This window comes from Cervus canadensis, chromosome 19 (assembly GCF_019320065.1).
Source record: "Cervus canadensis isolate Bull #8, Minnesota chromosome 19, ASM1932006v1, whole genome shotgun sequence".
NCBI classification, from domain to species: domain Eukaryota; kingdom Metazoa; phylum Chordata; class Mammalia; order Artiodactyla; family Cervidae; genus Cervus; species Cervus canadensis.
This window is the reverse complement of record NC_057404.1, coordinates 6,172,315-6,191,067: the sequence shown is the minus strand read 5'-3', so window position 1 is coordinate 6,191,067 and position 18,753 is coordinate 6,172,315. Positions and strand designations below refer to the sequence as shown.

Here is an 18,753-nt window from a genome sequence, read left to right as displayed (position 1 = left end):
CTACCCTCCTAAGTTTGAAAGCTAGGTCTATGAAATAAACTGAGAACAGGCAGATTAACAGGAAAAAAGGTCCACAAATGTATTAATTTTTAATATAACACACACTGGAGACATCACAGGAAAAATAAAATGACTACCCCAAAAAAGCAGTGAGATTTGAGAGCTTATATACCACCTTACCATGGGAAGGAAAGGGAAGGATATCAGCCTCTCTGGAGAGAGTAAACGATTTTTCAGAAGATGAATACGCCCTTAGAAGAATCGATGGGAGACATGATAGTTTGTCATGAAGTCTGTCTGGGTGTGGTGTATGTGAAGAGGCAATCCTTCCCCGGTTGATGAAAGTCGTGGGGAGGGGATCTGTGACATTCCAGTTCCCTCTGGAGGATCTGTCTTCAGGTAGATAAGGGGAGTTCAGAGAAAGCCTCTCACTGTATTTGCTGTTTTTCAAGTGCCTTTAGGTTAAAACAATAAATATATCAAAGCAGCACATTTTGGGGGGCATGTCGGTGAACTCCTTCAGATGGAAGCATGGTCGGTATCCTCAGTCATGGGATAAACTGATACACACAAAATACATACAAAACTGTGCATGCATCTGATACTTTGAATCTCATGAAAGCTAAGAACCTGTGTGGGTGGCGGGGTGGGGGGGTGATATTTAAGCAAAAACAGCTCTCTTAATTTAATCCCCTTGCCAGACTAACCAGCACACCCCACTCCCTCTCCACAGCACAATGACCGATGTTTCAGCACGCCAACAGCTCACAACCAGTAGGAGGCGCTACTAGAGCCCAGAGCTTCTCCGAGTATGGTCCAGAGATAGACACCAGTCTGCAAACTGTGATCAGCCGCCCAGAAAATGGAAACTGAGCTTTTACAACAGAAATGTGCGTAGTCATCAGACGCAGTTGCCACACCCAAGTGCATGAATAGCAGACTCATCTCAGTGACCAGTGTTGGTGATGATGACCTTGTGAGGCAAGCTGTCGAGTGTTGTAGAACCATGGGATCACAAGTGATAGTTCAAGGTTACCTTCTCAACGGTAATATAAAATGTATTAAAATCGAAACCCACTTCTTTCACTGAAAGATCATTTACATTTGACCATAAATTTAAGGGACAAGTTGGAGTTGGCCACTGAGGAAAAACTGAAGTTGAATTTTGACACGAGCATCGCTTGCTTCATTTTGGAGAAAAGTGAAAAATTAAGATCTTGAGCTTTTTTCATCCTCATCAACATCCCTCTACAGGCCAGCTGCTCCACCGTGGGTGTTACTAAAACAAAATCATAATCAACTGAGACATACATTGTTCTTTAACCCTGAGACAAGCTGTCACTAACCCAGCCTAGAATAGATAGGTTAACAAGGAAGAGTAAGTTCATCTATGACATCAAAAATCTTAAAACACTAATTACATCCAGTGAACCAATGAAGTTGCTCAGTCATGTCCAACTCTTTGCGATCCCATGGACTGTAGCCTACCAGGCTCCTCCATCCATGGAATTTTCCAGGCAAGAGTACTGGAGTGGGTTGCCATTTCCTTCTCCAGGGGATCTTCCCGACCTGGGGATTGAACCCAGGTTTCCCGCATTGCAGGCAGACGCTTTACCATCTGAGCCACAGGGTTATTTAATATAGAGAATCACCACTTTACTCATAATTTTCTGTTCAGCTATAACTGGATTAACAAATTAGCAAGCTATAGCGAGTCGTTATATGAATTACCTATATTCATGCTTTTGAAGGAGATGCACAGATTTTGTAATTTTCTTTCCGATATTTGCTGTGTCTACATTTAACAAAATGTAATTTTATTTATGTTGTTTCTAAAATATTTTTTTAAAAAACCCTAAGGCTTGCATAACTTTTTTTATTTCTTCCTTTTTTTTGTTAGTAAAAGAACAGATCCATGACAGACTGAAGATAAAAAGACTAGACCTTCACCACATACAGGCGGAGAAGCAGAGGTCAGCTGCCCAGTAAAGCTGGACCTTTCTCTACGGTCAGATGTGTTCACTTCTATCTATGCTAGTTGTTTAATTGTATGTAAACACATAATAAACAGTATAAAAACACATAAAATATGAGCTCAGAAAAATGTTTCTATGAAAATGAAGTTGAACATCTGAATACTGTGGAATAATTCAATGAAAGAGTAACACTAAAATAACTGCTGTCAAATTAGGCATGAAAAAGTGGCAAAGGATGGGGATGCAAGTCGGAAGAACCTGGAAGGATTCTCAACTCATAGCTCACAAGTATCCTAATACTCTTAAGCAAGCCAAACTGAAGACCAGGTAGATCAGGCATTACAGGTTAAGGTTCATGTGCCAAAAAACATACGGAAACCACTTATCAGGCCCTACTTCAGAAATCAGCAACATGGACGTACATTTATGTGTCTAAATTTAACATAAAATGTTTAAGATATAAATAAATGTAGTATTTTTTACACTTCTCCACTTCAACTGAGCAGTTGCTGGTCATAATAGTCCCAGATAAGACAACTTATCCTATAAACACAAAATTCTGCACTGAATATTCAAGAGATTCTGACCTCCTGGCTCTATTACTGAGACCTGACTGGTAGTCGACAAAACAGGGACGAAATACAATGTATAGAAAGACACACCAGTCACAAAAAGCATAAGGAGTCCAAAGAGAGATTCTAACCATATAAAGAAAATGAAACAACTTGTGAAATTGCAAAGCATATGTCTCTTTTTTAGTAACACTCTATCCATACTGAATTCCTGCAGAGAATGTGCTTTTTAGCAGTTAACAGCATTAACCAAATAAAAGCAGAGCCCTTGGGGGACTTTTTTCCAAAGGTCAAGAAACAAATGCAGAATCAAAAAGTAATATATAAAAGTCCTTTATGACATACTGCAAAACATTTTCCTCTTACTATCAATACAGAAAATTGTTTTGAACCATAAAACAAACTAATCCACGGCCACAGGTTTAGCTTAATTCTGAATCAAACCTTTTAGAGCTTATCCATGGAATAAATGCAGGGGAGGAAAGAATAATTTTCCCTCCACATTTCTCAGTTCTTAGCTGAAACTCTTGTAATAAAAGACAGATTAACAAGAAGAAAAAAAAATAGAAACTCATTAACATGTATACTTTGTATACATGGGAGATACCCAGAGGAAAATGAATAACTTGAAGAGGTGGCTTAGAATTCAGACTTAAATACCATGATAATAGGGAAAGGGGAGGGGGAAGTTGGCATCTCAGCGGAAAGATGAATGGGTCTTTAGAAGAAGAGGAGGGATGAATGATAGTTTGTGACAGTCTGTCTGGGCCTGGTGTTGACTCCTAGTCCCCTTTCCCTTGATAAGGGTCAATCCCTTCTGGGTGATGAAAACTCCTGGGGTGGGGCTCTAGGACAACTGAGTTCCTTTTGGAGGATCTGTTTTCAGGCAGATAAGGAGGCACCTGGGACAGGAGGCAGACAAAGCCTCTCCCTGAATTTACGGGGCTGAGAGCTTCCCTTGTGGCTCAGCTGGTAAAGAATCTGCCTGCATTGCGGGAGACCTGGGTTCAATCCCTGGGTTGTGAAGATCCCCAGAAGGGAAGGGCTACCAACCCCAGTATTCTGGCCTGGAGAATTCCATGGACTGTACAGTTCAGGGGGTCACAGAGTCAGACAGGACTGAGGGACGTTCACTTTCACTTTTCAAGGGCCTACAGTTCAAAATAATCAACGTATCAAAGTGGCATCTTCGGAGGCGGCACGTCCTAAACTCCTCCAGCCATGGGGCAGCATATGCTACTACCCTCCACACACGAAGCGCAGGCGATGGGGGGTGGACGCTAGGTGCATATTCCAGGCCCTGCCCTCCAACCGTGGCTCTGCCAATAATTAGCACCATGACCCTTAATTCTGGGGTCCCCATCTGCGACCTCAGGGAGTCAGCTTATGTGTAACCACAGGTGCTACCCACGCTAAGCTTCTATTACTGTGGAACTAAACGCAACAGTGAAATGGAATGAGGCTCTCATGGGCAATGAAAGGCAAGAGGCAAACCTAAAATCTACTAGAGTGGCAGATCTGGACACCCACTGCCTTGGTTATGAAACAAAGGAAAACATAAGGAGACATGTAAGCCAGACAGCAATGTCCAGGACAACCAGACTTTTATAATCCCTTCTGGGAAAATGAACAAAACCACAATATAACTTCTAAAAAAAGAATTTTTTTCTTGCATTCAAATAGGTTTTCTTCCTTATTTTGTAATTAGCTAAAATTTATTTTTAAAAAACAAGAAAAAAAGGAAAAAACCAAGAAGGAAGTATATTGAGACTAGGGATTCACAGTGGTTATTTAAAGACTGCTTTACTGGCATCTTTATCTGCTCTTACAGACGTTAAATTAATTCTTTCTTTTTAAGTGAAAAGGTGATAATGAAGTAATTAGGAACATACACCCAGAGCTAGGTGGCCTGGATCCAAGTCCCACTTACCAGCTGTCCATTCTGGAGGAAGTTTCAGTTTCCTCATCTGCAAAATGAGGAAAACACGGTCTCATCATCGTACACGACGGTTGGGAGTTAACAGGAGTTAATACACGTAAAGCACTACACACAGCATTTCCACACACACAAAGCACCTATACAAGTGTTCACTAATATTTTACGGTGACTTTTTCATGTTTAACCAAAAATAGATGCTCCCTAACACACCACATGAAAACCAAACAAACATCAAGACCCTAGAAAACCTCACATAAAAATGTCAACATTAAACATGTAAAACATTAAAATAATTCCAAGAATCTAATGACATATATAACGTCCTATGATGGATGTATGCTATATATGACAGTACCTTCATTTAAGTATTTTCCCAGGCTTCAATCCTTCACCAATTCATCCTACGCTAGATGAAGCTTCCGAAAGCAATGCTGGGCTTGAGTCAGTCCCTCCAAGAACCCCAATGACTCCACACAGTCCAGGGTAAACCCCAGAACTAGGCTAAATGAGCCGTTCGCGCCCTGTACTTCACCACATCTACCAGTTTGTAACAGGCTGTGACTATACACTTGAGTGTTTGGTCAATACCCTTCTCATCACTAGAATGACTGACAGCCCAGGTAAGGCCTGCATTTTACCCACCACTGTCCATCACGGGCATGGCCTGCTGCAAGTGCCTTATGCACTTGATGGATGACCCTCAGCATCCATCAAGGCTCACAAAACACCCCACTGGAGTGACCTTTCACGGCTTACAAAACACTCTCACATAATTTTCTCACCTGAGCCTCACAGTAAGCCTTTAGGGAAGGCAGAGGCCCCAGAATTCAGAGTCACCGAAGGTCACATTCAGTGTGCATCCAATCTGGAGTTCCTTCCAGAACATTCTCCCAAGTTAAATCCAACAAATCATACTAAGGCTTTGACCTCTCCTTGTACTTTTCAGTGTCTATGGTTTTTACTCTTCCCTTCCACCCATCTAAAACTTCTCCTGCCTCCTTTCCTGATTTTCATTCTATTAAGGACAGTGACTGATGGGCAAATGGTCCACCTTCCCTCGGGTGTCATACATGTTTCATTTCTAGTGCATGGACATCTGTGTATTTACTCACCAAAATGTTTTTCAATGTACAGACATTTCAATATAACAATGAGCACCTACTAAGTGTTCGACTGTGTGAAACTGCAATGAGAATTGCACAGTTAGGACACTCCTGTCCTGGTGGTTAGAAAAACCACTGAAGTTTCTAGAAGAGAATAACAATGTAAATCAACATGCTTTAAAAAGCAATACCATAGCTGCCACTCAGCCTGAGATATCCCAGGTACCTTAGTTAAAAAGCAAAGTATCTGCTATTTCCCACTAAGTAGATTTTATCAATTTCTCTATCATTTTGAAAAAGAATATAGATTAAATTAATTTACCATCATTTTAAAGAAAACTACTCATACAACGACATCCACAAGCCAAGTACCCCCAGGTCTACTCCATCAAAATGGTTTTTGTCCATAAGGTCTGTTACACATTTAACGGTCCTTCTCACACTTGTCAGCTCAAAAGCACACACAATTAAAATGGAAGCAAGAAATTCAGGAATCCTATTCCCCTGAGTTACCAGCACAGAACCACAACTCTAAATACCACAGCAAAAAAAAAAAAAAAAATTAAAAAAAAAAATAAATACCACAGCAATAAACCTACAATAATCCTCGTGAAATACAGTATCAATTAAATGTTGGTGCAAGAAATGTAACGCAGAATTACTGCCGTATTAACACTCTCTGGAGATAAATCACCAAAGACTTTAAACAAGTGCAAATCGATTCTATGAATATTTAACACAGCTGGCTGTATTTAAAATTTCCCATAGCAGACATACACTGGCATCAAAAAGAGCTGCAAAGGGTTAAAAGTGACAGATTATGTATGAATTCAGGAAAAAGAAAGGCAGCAGCCTGTGAATTTTTCTTATCTTGGAAATGACAATATTTTACTGCCTCAGGGGAAAGAAGACAAAACAGTATTCCATAATGTTAACTCATTACAGGATTTGATAGAAACACCACCCAACTAATCCTCTTCCTTCTTCCCCATCTAAATTTCATTGCTGAATTTAAGAGTTCAATCTCAGATAAGACAAGAAGGAAAGTTGCAAGAACACAGTAACGAGAGGAAAAGACAAAAATCTGAGATATTGTTTGTCTCAAGGTAAAGGTGCGGGTCCGTGAATCTGTATAAAACTGCACATCTGTCTCCACCTCACCGTCTGTCTCCACCTCACCGTCTCCTACAAGGACACAACTGCTTTCGAACACCATGGGACCACAGGTTTTGAACAAGCCTAAGCAAGCCTGCAGAACGGTGGGATTGTGCTAGTTTTCTTGTTTGAGGGTCTTTAAAAGTAGAATGAAACTTGTCCAGTTGTTTACTTTTGTCTTCCAACAGATCAAGTGGCCTCCACACACCCCCTCCAATTAAGTTTCTTGATCACTCTGCCTTTCCCACACCTTGACCATCTACAAGGCAGTGGATTTATAAATAAATCCCGCAGAGAAGCCATCACCAACCTCTAGAGAGGAGCCTCATGAGGAAAAACTTCCTTTTATTAAATCTAAAGCTCTTCTCCTTGTACAGTTTAATTCCATTTCCCTCCTTTTTTTCCCTCTGTGAACTCAGGAGAAGGGAATAAATCTTTGAAAGAAAAAAAAAAATCCCTTTCATCTCACAAAATAATCACATGTGTGAATTCTATGAGTTAATAGCTAATAGGTGTGCCCCTCAAAGGAGGGAAGACATCAATGATCAAATTTAATTCTATCATTTGTGTTTAAAAGATTCAGACCTAATTTGGCCTTATAGAAACAAAGCATTTAATTATCTCCTTTGATTCTGAAACTATACCAGTCTCCCTGAAAGTTTAAGTTCACACCTTCACCTACATTCAATTCCCAGCAAGCGTATAGAGTTTTTCCTAATAGTTTCACTGAGCCATTGAGGGAGTTGGAGTAAAACCCAAGGTCGTTCTGTTTAACTCCACTGAGTTGCCCTTTTAGGTCTTCTGCTCCCTTACCTTGGCAGACTGGGAAGATGAGATAAAATTCAAGTCTGCTAATTATACCTTGCTCCTAATTCTTGATTTTGAGATATGCAAAGCAGAAAATTGCGATGCTACTAAAATTGTTTTTGGAGGTAAATTATCCTGTGGACTAATTATGTATAATTTCTTCATTTTCTTTATTCAAGCAAATGAATTCCAGATAAATTTCCTTTTGGGTCAAATTTTTCTTCCCTTGAAAAATTCATGACTAAGCCTATATAACCCTAACACTGCCTTACTCAACCCTCAAGAACTCAGTATTACTACATATCCTGTTAGGAGGAAAGGAGCTAAAACTTGTCTGAAGGGCGCTAACATTACATCCTTTGTCACAAAGTTGTTATTACTGAGCAGAGGTAAGACTAAATAACCCTGTAAAAGAAAAGAGGAGGGCTGCCTAAGAAGCATCAATACCTGACCTCCATCCTAAGACGATGACACAAAGGTTTTCCCTTTTCCAGCATCCTAGTGACTCTTCATCTCTGCTGTGAACATGGACCCTCACCTCCAGCAAGCTAGTCATAAAATTAAAAGCTGCCTGCGTTTAGTCTCCACGTTGTCTCTTCCGAGTTCACTCCAATCAGGCTTTCATCGCCGTCATTCTATCAGAACCGCTCTTGTCAGTCACCAATGGCCTCCATGTTGCCAAAGCTAGAGGTCAACCTGTTTCATATTCTACTGGATGATTACTTTTGAAACACATTCATTACATGCCTTCTGAAACCCCTTTGCCCTCTTTCTTTGGGTTCACTTCCTACCTCACTGACTCCTCTTTCCAGGGTTGTCTCTGCTGGTCCCTTTCATCTTTGAACTCTGGATTCCAGAACCTCTCATGCATCCAATTGCCTGCTCAACCTCTCTACATGAATGTCTAACAGGCATCACAAACTTAAGTCCTAAATCAAACTCCTGCTGTTACCATCTAACTGGCTCCTTGCAAAACCTTGCCCATCTCAGCAAATGGCAACTCCATTCTTCCAGGAGCTCAGAAGTCATCCTTGCCTCTTCATTTGTTTCTTTTTTTCTCTCTCTCTCCTTCCTCCTCACCACATCTAATCTACTGGGATAACAGCTCTTCCTTATTATATCTCAAACCTCACAACTCACTACATCCCTCTCTAGCACCCGGCACAGTGAACATCATCTCCTGCCTTGATTATAGTAATGCCTCTGCTTCCTCTCTTCATTCTCATCCCCACAAAAGAGTGATCATTTGTAAAAGATAAATTTGATTATTATATTATAAACCTGTTCAAAACCTTCTAAGGGCTTCCCACCTGCTATGGGTTGAAGTGTTCCCCCACCCTACCCCACGAATTCACATGTTTAAGTCCTAATCCCCAATACCTCAGAACGTGACCTTATTTGGAAAGATGGTCGTTGCGGATTTATCAGTTAAGATGAGGACATTAGGGTGGACCCTAAACCAATATGACTGGTGTCCACATATGAAAGGGAAATTTGGACACAAAGTCATACGCATAGGGAGAACGCCATGGGAAGGTGAGGGTTGAGACCTGCAAGCCAAGAACACCAAATACTGCCAGCGAACAACCAAAAGCTAGAAGAGAGAGACGGAGCACAGACTCTCCCAACACCATCAGAAGGAACCAGCCCTGCAGGACCCTGAGGGACTCGTGACATGCAGAACCGTGAATCAATACATTTCTGCTGTTTTTCCCACCCAGTCTGCGGTACTCTGCAGCCCGAGAAAAGTAATACAGTATCTCACGCAGCACAAAAGGTGAACTCTGCAACGGCAGAAAGGTCCCACCTGACTGTACCCCGACCCACACCCTGGCTCCCTCGACGTTCCCCCAGTAGGCCAGGCGCATGTCTCAGGGGCCCTGCGACGGCGCGTCCTGCAGCCTCCCTGCTCGGCTCCGGCACCATCCATTCTTTCAGATGTCTGTTTCAGGGCCTCCATGAGGCCTTCTCCTCCCTCCAACACTCCCACGCCCCTCACCAAGTCTTGTCTTTCTCCACAATGGTGTCCCCTCCGGAAAACTTCTAACTACTTACCGTGACAGACCGGGAGAGCCACTGCGAAGGCCTGTGGCGCCGCTGCAGGTGGGAGCACCCCAGGGCCCAGCTCCTCGGAGGCCGGAGAACTTCCTGCCGGAGGCCACGCCCCTTCCGGGGCAGCGCGCCAGGGAACACACCTGAGGGCAGTGAGCTCATCGCAGAGCGCCTCAGCCCGCCAGGCCATCCGTGCTCACTCCAGGGTGCTCAGGGCGCTGGGGCTCCGTCAAACCCGCGCCACAGCTCGCCCTCTGCCTCTGCCCCATCCCGTTCCCACCCGCTTCTGTTCACTGCGCTGATCCCAAGCCAACACCTTGTTCCCCAACCTCCAGCTCAGCGCCTACTTCAAGAAAACCCAACCCTGAAGCACTTACCCGCCTCCGCCACTTGAGTGTTGTCTTATTGAGGGTAGAGAGTTTGTTTCAATGTGTCGCCAAAGCCTAGAACACTACCTGGTAGGGATAGGAAATAACTGAATGGGGATGGCGGAAGGAAGAAAAGGAGAGGAAAAAAGAAAGTGAGGGAGAGAGGGAAAGAGGGAAAGCACTGACTCTGTGGATAGGAGACTAGACCCTGGATAAAGTAAACTCTTAAAATGGTCATTATCTGTCACAGAGCAAAAGGAATATATGCTATGACAATGAAACTGTGCATGAGGTTTCCAAAGTGCACGTGGCTGTTTTATTTCAGAGAAACTTTAAAAAACTTGTGTACAAAGTTTCTGAGATTCACTTAGTATCTTTATACTCCTGCCTCCTCCCCTCCTCCTAGGATTTTAAATTTTGCAACCTCAGGGTCTACCATCAAGAGGATATCAGGACCCGAATCTTTCAGGTAGGAAAAATACTGTGTAATTACTGTTCAATAGCTTTGTGACATCTTATATGTTAATTCTTAACTCCCACTAACAAGAAACTCTGCTTGGCATTTGATGGTGATAAACAGTATATTATAGCCTTTCTCTTTATGACTGTGTCTTATTTCAGGCCTCACTCAATGTATTTTTTTTTCCCCCTCAGAGAACTGCCTTTCACGTTATTGCAAAACTAATTGCATTCAGCTCTGGAAAATGACATAAAATATATTTTCAATGCTCCATAATTGGCTACTTGTTTGGACCCAAATAAGGCTGATTTCCACCTGGTCACATACTTCATGCCAATTCAATCAAGAATATGCGAGGTCTAACTACAAAGTAACAAAGCTGAGAGGGTTGTGTGTGCTTGATTTATAGAATCACTTCCATTTCTTTACATATCATTGCATGATGGGATTCTAAGGGGAAAATGTAAAGACATGTTTAACAACAAAATCACCACTAAACCAGAGCTACTATCACTCTGCTGGTCTGAATTACTCTAAGACAAATGGATTCAGAACACTGTGCTTATAGGAAAGAAACGTCATACATAGTTGTATGTACACATAGATAAACATAAATATTCCATACATAGAAATTTTTTTTTTTGGGTTCCAATAAAGTTTTATTTATAGACACTGCAATTTAAATTTCATGTAATTTTCACATCTTACAAGTTGTTATTCTTCTTTTGCTTCCCTCCCCACCCCACAACCATTTGAAACAATAAAGAACATTCTTTGCTCGTAGGTGGCAGGACAAATTTGACCCAGAAGCCATAGTCTGTCGATCTCTGAAGATGAGGGACAGGAAGGAAGCAGATGCCATGGAGGCTGGAAAGAGCCCAGATCAGAAAATATGACGGCTTTCCAACAAGTGTCGCCTTCTGCCAACACCTGGAAAGGCCCTGGCTGTGGCGTGTGTCAGCAGAGAAAGAAAGTTCTATCCTGAGGCAGGTGTTTCTTCATAGAAATATTTTATAACCATAAATATGAATAACAGGGGCCTCCCAGTCAAACCTATCTAATTTCATCAACCTTCTGAAATTACATCTTTCACTGAAGCAGTCCCAGGACACAAATGCAATAAGATAACATGAATTAAAATACATAAAACCATCCAGGAGTAGCAAAGAATATACTATCCAATTTTTTAAGGGTAGAAGTTGAACTAAAAATAGTAATCAATGTTTTACCAGCTTAAAAAGCTAAGTCTTACATAGTGCCTGAAGCTACAACTCTACCAGACTTTCTCCAAGGTAGAACAATAATAATAATAATTAGCATGTTATTCATCCTTCTGGTATGCACCTAACTTGGCAGTGTACGTGTGCACGCTCATTTTGCAAACCACAAGCTTCAGTTCTCTGCTACCTACCGGCCATTAAGCAGAATCTGGGAACTTCCAAAATGCAACGTGCCATCCCCGATCACTATGCCAACATTCGAAGCACACACAAAAAATGAAGATTCTATGTAATCCTAATGAGTCCCTCATAATTATTACTGCTGAAGTTCAGCTCTCCACTTCATGACATCTAGGGACTGAAAACAGAAAACAGATTCCTGGGACATTTCAGAAGACTGGCCATTCCTGTTGATGATCTTAGATAAGGCAGAAGAAAAGAATCTCAAAGAGGCAGGAAGGTTTCCAGCTTTGGTGTCTGTGGGGACGGTCGCGCTGCTCACTATGGCGGGGAACACAGCAAGTCCGAACAGGGTTAAAAAGTGCTGGCATCACACACCGTTGGCAGGGGTGTAAACCGGAACAACCACTTTAACAGACTCCATGAAGGCTGGACAACCCAGCAATCCTATGCCTAAGAACACACTTGGCAGAAATGCGTGGTACGTGTCAAAAGTACATACAAGAATGCTCACAGCACCATTATTCTCAACAGCCAACGATCGGGAAACCCAATGTCCGTCAACAGGCACGTCGGTAAGTGGAAGTACATTCACACAGTGCAAGACCACGCACAGAGGAGAAGAGTGAACTACTGCTACTCACAACAACATGGGAGGCTGAGCGTTAGCCCACCAATATGAAAGAAGACATATTGTATGACTTCATGTTTGTGAGGCTCAAAACAGAAAACTCAGCCACAGTGACAGAGGTCCGATGGGAGGGATCTGCTCTGAAAGACAAGAGGAAAGCGGCACAAAGGATGGAGCACTTTCTATCTTAATCTGACGAATGGCTACACAGGTGCACACTTATGGAAAAACTCACCCAGCAGTTCACTGAAGATTTCTGCACTGTCCTACAAAGAAAGTGTCAGTCGCTCGGTCATGTCCCACTCTTTCCGACCTTAGAGACTATAGCCTGCCAGGCTCCTCTGTCCACGGGATTCTCCAGGCAAGATCTCTGGAATGGGTTGCCATGCCCTCCTCCAGGGGATCTTCCTGACCCAGGGATCGAACTTGGGTCTCCTGCATTGGCAGGCAGATTCTTTACCATCTGAGCCACCAGGGAAGTCCAACACCTTAATTTTTACATTTCATGAGTAAATTAAATTCGCCTATAGGCCTTCAGCTTTACAGAGACAACAAATCCCCATCATTGAGCTTACCCGAGGAAGTCATGAATGAAATGTTCTGGATGTGGCTCAGATTCTTCAGATGCAGAACTGTACGGCCCTGACAGAGTATGTCATTCCTCTCTCCTACTTTTTCTAAAACCCGCCCAGACATAATTTATTGGTCCCTTTTCTGTGTTGAAGGAACAGGGATCTCTATCCTGACACTGATGTCTGTGAGCCGCAGGGAGTCAAGCTTGGGCTCACTCACTTTTGTCTCCTAAGCACAGAGCAACAGGTACTGGATTTTGTTTGAATAATTCAACAAGCCTTCAGTAAAATTCCCTTAAAAGTTCACAACTAAAGATCATGTGTCACATCTTCCCTTATAATAATCCAAGTAGATGCAATCCTACACCGGCTACCATTTTTTTCCATAAAAAAGTTGATTTAATCCTCTAATATTATCATCCTTGAGAAATAAAAATGCTCCACAATGGCACATATAGCTTAGCCTGACTTCATGCAATACTTTTTGTTTTCTAAAGCAGATCATAACAAAAGAATTTCCTACATAAGCTCTTTCTTTATTTATTGAAGTATAACTGGTTTATAATATTTTGTTAGTTTCAGCTGTATAGCAAAGTGATTCGGGGATATATTCTTTCTTTTTTACTCTTTTCCATCATAGGCTATTACAAAATATTGAATATAGTTTCCTGTGCTATAAGTAGGTCCTTGTTTATCTACTTTATATATTGTAGTAAGTATCTGCTAATCCCATATTCCTAGTTTATCCCTCCCCCACCTTCCCCTTTCATAACCATAAGTTTGTTTTCTATGTTGTGAGTCTATTTGTTTTGTAAATAGGTTCATTTTTACTATCTTTTAGATTCCATATGTAGGTGACTTACTTCACTTAAGATGATAATGTCTAGGTCCATCTATGTTGCTACAGACAGAATTATTTCATTCTTTTTTATGGCTGAGTAATAGTCATATGGTGGTGGAGAAGACTCTTGAGAGTCCCTTGGACTACAAGGAGATCAAACCAGATGATCCAAAAGGAAATCAACCCTGAATATTAATTAGAAGGACTGATGCTGAAGCTAACTCTCCAATACTTTGATCACCTGATTTGAAGAGCTGACTCATTAGAAAAGACCCTGATACTGGGAACGACTGAAGCAGAAGGAGAAGGAGGCGACAGAGAACGAGATGGTTGGAGGCCATCAGCAACTCGATGGACAAAGTTTGAGCGAGCTCTGGGAGTTGGTGAAGGACAGGGAAGCCTGGCGTGCTGCAGTCCATGGGGTCGCTCAGTCGGACACAACTGAGCGGCTGAAAACAATATTCATACACACACACCCCACATCTTCACTCATTCATCTCTCAATGGACAATCAGGTTACTTCCACATCTTGACTACTGTAAACAGTGTTGCTAGGAACACTGGAGTGCACATATCTTTTCACATTAGAGGTTTTGTCTTTTCTGGATATATGCCCAGGCGTGAGATCGCCAGATCATACAGTGATTCTGTTTTTAGTTTTTTAAGGAACCTCCACACTGCTTTCCATAGTGACTGCACCAATTTACGTTGGTGCAATGTAGGAGAGTTCCTTTTCCTACACACCCTCTCTACCATTTATTGTTTGTTGACTTTTTGATGATGGCCATTCTGACCAGTGTGAGGTGATACTTCATTTTGTTTTTCATTTGCATTTCTCTAATAATTAGCTAAGCTGAGCACCTTTTCATGTGTCTGTTGGCCACCTGTATGTCTTCTTTGGAGAAATGTCTACTTAGATCTTCTGCCTATTTTTTTGATTTGTGGCTGTTTGGTTTTTTTGATGCTGAGTTGTATAAGCTATTTGTATATTTTGGAAATTAAGCTCTTGCTGGTCACATGGTTTTTTTGATGCTGAGTTGTATAAGCTATTTGTATATTTTGGAAATTAAGCTGTTGCTGGTCACATCGTTTGCAAATATTTTCCCCTATTCCATAAGCTGTCTTTTCCTTTTATGATTTCCTTTGTGGTGCAAAAGCTTGTAAGTTTGAATAAGTCCCATTTGTTTATTTTTGCTTTTATTTCTCTTTGCCTTGGGAGACTGTACTAAACAAAAATATTGTTACTACTTATGTCAGAAAATGTTTTGCTACACAGGCTATTTCTTAAAGTCCTGTCTGTGATCATCTCATCAGAAGAAGTGAGAAAAAAGCAAATGCCAGTCATGAAAAGAAGGCTACAAGTCCTCCTTTATATAATCAGGTTTGGCTACTGGATGTGTTACGTTTTGCAGTATGTCGTCATGCAGGTTATGCATCAGAGACAATTTCATACTAGTCTTATACAGTTGGCCATTAATATATGGCTTCATTCCTGAAAGTAACGAAAATTCACCTCCTAAGAAAGATAAAGCAGTTGAACCAAAAAAAAGTAAGAATTTTCTCTAAGAGGAACTGAAAAGGAAGCCAGTGAGTGCTAATCTCCCACTCCTGATTAAGGAGCTTTGGAGAAATGGAGAAGGAGCCAGTGGTCTCTTTCTGATGGACAGAAGCAGCAAGAAGTTGGGGGACCAAGGACTAGGAGATGGAAAACACAGCCCACTTTGGCCAGTGAGCAACCTCCCCTCTGCCTTACTAATGCCTGTGTGACTCCCATGATCAAACCATGGTTATGAACAATCAGCAACAGCCTATTCAGTTCATCGGCTCAATTCAGGATCCACTGAAAATGTCAATAGCTCTTCAGTTCTTTTTAAAGTCTATTACCAAGCATTCATTTATTTTTATTCTTTCCCCAACCCTCCCTAGAATACCCAAGTGTCAAAAAAGATGGTTCTTACCCCTCACAAGTGGGTTAACCAGTCTGAGAAGTACAAGTGGGCAACCACTGACTGTGCCTCTGGGGTGCTGGGCAGTCCTGACTCAGCCACACCCTCCACTGCAGCGGCCAAGGCATCACAGTGAATATTTGGCTTTGCAGGACTCATTGTGCGTGCTAAGTCACTTTAGTCACGTCTGACTCTTTTCAACACCATGGACTGTAGCCCGCCAGGCTACTCTGTCCATAGGATTTTCCAGGCAAGAATACTGGAGTGGCTTGCCATTTGCTCCTCAGGGGATCTTCCCAACCCAGGGATCTAACCCGCATCTCTTAAGTCTCCTGCATTGGCAGGAGGGTTCTTTACCACTAGCGCCACCTGGGAAGCCCCTGCAGGACTGATTACTTGTCTTCAATGACGAAACAAATGAAGCTATCTTTCTCACTTCTTCATTTTCAACTCCCTCATTTCACCACCAAAATTAGGGACCTGTTTTCACAAACCATAGCTGGTGGCATTAGTCAAATGATGTTTTTGACAATGGAGACCACACCATCTGATGCTGAGATGGGCCTTCTGAAGTGTTATTCTTCCCTGAGGCAGGAGGACAGCATAGGTGGGGCACAGTAGTAGTAAGACCAGATTATGAGGTAGTTTTTTTGAGAAGACCTCCAAACCTCTGAAAGTGAGCTTGACAGTGAACCTGTTCACAGTGAAACTTAAAAGCTTACTGGTTAAGAAACTTGGATTTACAAAAACCAAAATAAAAACAAAAAACTAGTAGAATTCTAGTCTTGCTTCAACTACTTCATGTACTAAAATTCTTTAAACTCTGTATTCCTTTCTAGATAACCAGAATACATTTACTTAGATGATATACCAGCAAGCCTTTTTCATCCACCAATTACCTTAACAGTAAAAGAGGAAAAAGATGAGAAAGACCTGGGGGAAAGAATGAATGTCACTGGTACTCATTAATACTACGTGATGGGCCCTCTTAGGCACTTTATTTATATATGTGACAGCCTACAAACCTCACAGCCTTTTAAGGCAGAAACTGGTCTCTCCAGCCCGTAGAAGAAAACTGAGGTGTGACGTGTCCAAGACCACAGTTAGCAGCAGAGCCAGGATTTGAGGCAAAGACAAAGGACGCCTCAGACCTTCCCTAGACCGTGATCCTCCCCCTGGCACTCCTGAGCACACCAAATGGAATCCTGGGCCTCCCCAAGGCGACTTCCACCAGCAAGCTTCCCGTGTTCCTTGCGGAGGCTGCCGTTTTCTGCATCAGTACTTCTGCAGCTCTCCCAGGACCCAGCTGGGAACAGGCCCACCATTGCTGCTTGTTACCGCAGCAGTCTGAAAAATACAGCACAGCCTTGAGCCTGAATGGGGAGAGAGAGAGGGACAGACACGTGCCTGCATGCAAGCCAGCAGGTGGATGTGTGCGTATAAAAATAAGGATGGTGGAACTGTTAAAAAAAAAAAAAAGGAAGTAAAGATAAGTTTTAATTCATACAGAAGAGTGGTCATATTTCCTTAATACAGCATTTCAGGATCTAATACTTAGTGGGATATTTGAATATTTCAAACATTTTGTTATGACAAAACTTTACAGATAGATATAGGTGCATAGATATCAATATGATGTATATAATTAGACACATCTGGAAGGTTACCCTGACTATTAACAATGCTACCACACAAGGAGCAGGAAGAAAGAATGGGGCACTTATACTTAATTCTATATATCTTGAGAGGTAAACAAGATAAAACCTAAAGAACAAACATAAGTTTTCAATAATTACTACAGTTTTACGTGGAGATGTAATTTTAGATTTGACCCAGCTGATCACACCGCTCCCCTGAAAGATATCCTCCTTTGGCTTCTAAGACATCACAGCCCGCCATCAGAGCCCAGTCCTTCTAGGTCTCCTTTGCGTCTTCTTCTGTCTCCAACCCTAACATGCCAGTGCAAGCCTTCTCTAACGTCACTCCCTTCCTGGATGATCTTTATGCAGTAAGTCTACAGACAAATGCGTCCTGTTGTAAGAGCATATTCATAAGTCCAACAAAATTAGCCTGCTAAAACCGAGGGCAAGCTATAATTTCACTAATGCCTGATGTTGATGGAATGCACGCTGACATCTTTGAAAGCCTGCAACTTAAAGGTTCTTATGTAGGGGACTTACTGTACTTCCAAATCTGTAAAGACCTCTTTCCCCTAAGTTCCCATTGCTGGGTTCATATCTCCAATCAATGTCTGTTCAGCACCTCAAACGGTCCTATTCAAAGCTGAACTCCAGATCCACCCTGTCTTTGCCCGTCTGGACTGCTATAACAAAATACCATAGACTGATGGCTTAAAAACAACAGAAGTTTATTTCTCACAGTCTGAAGGCTGGAAGTCCAGTATCAAGACACCAGCAGACTCAGTGTCTGGTGAGAACACTCTGCCGGATGCAGACTGCCAACTTCTCGTATCTTCACGTGGCGGAGAGCAGAGAGGGTTAGCCAGTGCTCTCGTGACTCCTACAAGGCATTCTAATCCCATTCATGAGGGGTGCACTCCCATGACCTTACCTAAACCTAATTACCTCTCAAAGACCCACATATACTAATGTCATCACATCAGGGAGTAACACGAATTTGGTGGGGGGAACACATTCAGTCCGTGACACTCCCCCACCCAAACCTGTTTCACGAATCACAGTCTTCCCCATTAGAGCAGCCTCATACTTCCAACCGCTCAGACTAAAATCCTTGGAATCATCCTCGACTCCTCCCTTTCTATCACACCCCACATGCAACCCATCAATAAATCCTACTGGCTCCACTTGGAAAATATATTAAGAATCCAGTCACCTCCACTGCTACTGGCCTTTTCCAACTCTCCATCATCTTTCAAACCAGATTACCACAGTCACCTTGGGACTGATTTCC

The 18,753-nt window shown here is 42.1% G+C and overlaps 1 protein-coding gene across 17 annotated transcripts in view; it reads right to left on the bottom strand.

The window, feature by feature from the left end:
* The window catches only part of APBB2 (amyloid beta precursor protein binding family B member 2), a 361,466-nt gene that overhangs the window by 316,794 nt on the left and 25,919 nt on the right, over positions 1-18,753 (bottom strand). Inside the window, exon 2 of one of the 17 annotated variants that reach the window (XM_043438752.1) lies at positions 4,479-4,515. The exons of the other annotated variants lie outside the window; for them this stretch is intronic. The gene's annotated coding sequence lies outside the window, so the exon portion shown is untranslated. The remainder of the gene's footprint in view (positions 1-4,478; positions 4,516-18,753) is intronic. 17 annotated transcript variants of the gene reach the window in all.